Genomic DNA, 916 nt, shown 5'->3' with positions numbered 1-916 from the left:
CCCTATTAAGACGACCTAAGGCATAAAGTTGGCAACTTTATGCCTTTGCATGTCCCATATGCTCCCAACACCCTCATTAAGACTTTTTCAAAGCTCTTAACCCATGCATGAGGTCAAAATACCCACCAAGACTCCATTTTTATGTTGAAAAAGGACTAACGGACCTCAGATCTGTCATTTCCATCCTTTGGAGTTGCTTAACTCACAAATGGAGGTCCAAAATCAACCAAAAGGGACAAGGTAGAAGACCCTACCTAATCTAGGGATTAAAGATGAAAGATCCAAGCTTTTTACCTCCAGAAGCTTTGCAATATGGCTAAGATGTAGGTTCTTGAAGCACCAATTCGTTCCAAGCTTGTCTAACCACCTCTTCTTCTTGGAATAAACACTAAAAATGCCACAATGCACTCTTTAAAGATCAAAAAATGGTCTCACAAGTTTCTCTGGAGTGTAAGGACATTCTAAGGATGTGGAGGCTCTCTAGGGTTAATTCCAATGGACTTAAGGTCGCTTAAATAGGCCTCATGTCCGAAAATTAGGGTTTTGGACCCCTGGCACGTACGCCCAGCTCCTTCGCAACCATCCCTGCATAGTACGCTGAGCGTAGACTTAAGTACGCCCAACGTACTTGAAGGACCAATTATGCTAAAATATAAATTCTTGAGGGTTTCAAGTCATACCAGATTTAGGGTGTTACAACTCATCAATTGGTTTAACAGGAGTTTCCTCCTCTGGTTGAACGCCAGTGTTAGAGGTTCCTTCATCGTTTGATTCTTGAAGTTCTTCAAGATCAATTTTCCTCCCACTGTCCTCTTGGCATATGAGTTCTCTCCCACGAAAGACCCCTCTCCTTGCAACGAAGACAACATTGTCACTCCGTCTATAGAAGATATATCCAAAGGACTTATGTGTGTAA

This window comes from Lactuca virosa, chromosome 9 (genome assembly GCF_052849685.1).
Source record: "Lactuca virosa cultivar CGN04683 chromosome 9, Lactuca_virosa_CGN04683_v6, whole genome shotgun sequence".
Lineage (NCBI taxonomy): Eukaryota > Viridiplantae > Streptophyta > Magnoliopsida > Asterales > Asteraceae > Lactuca > Lactuca virosa.
The sequence above is the reverse complement of the archived record's forward strand: the minus strand, read 5'-3'. Positions refer to the sequence as shown.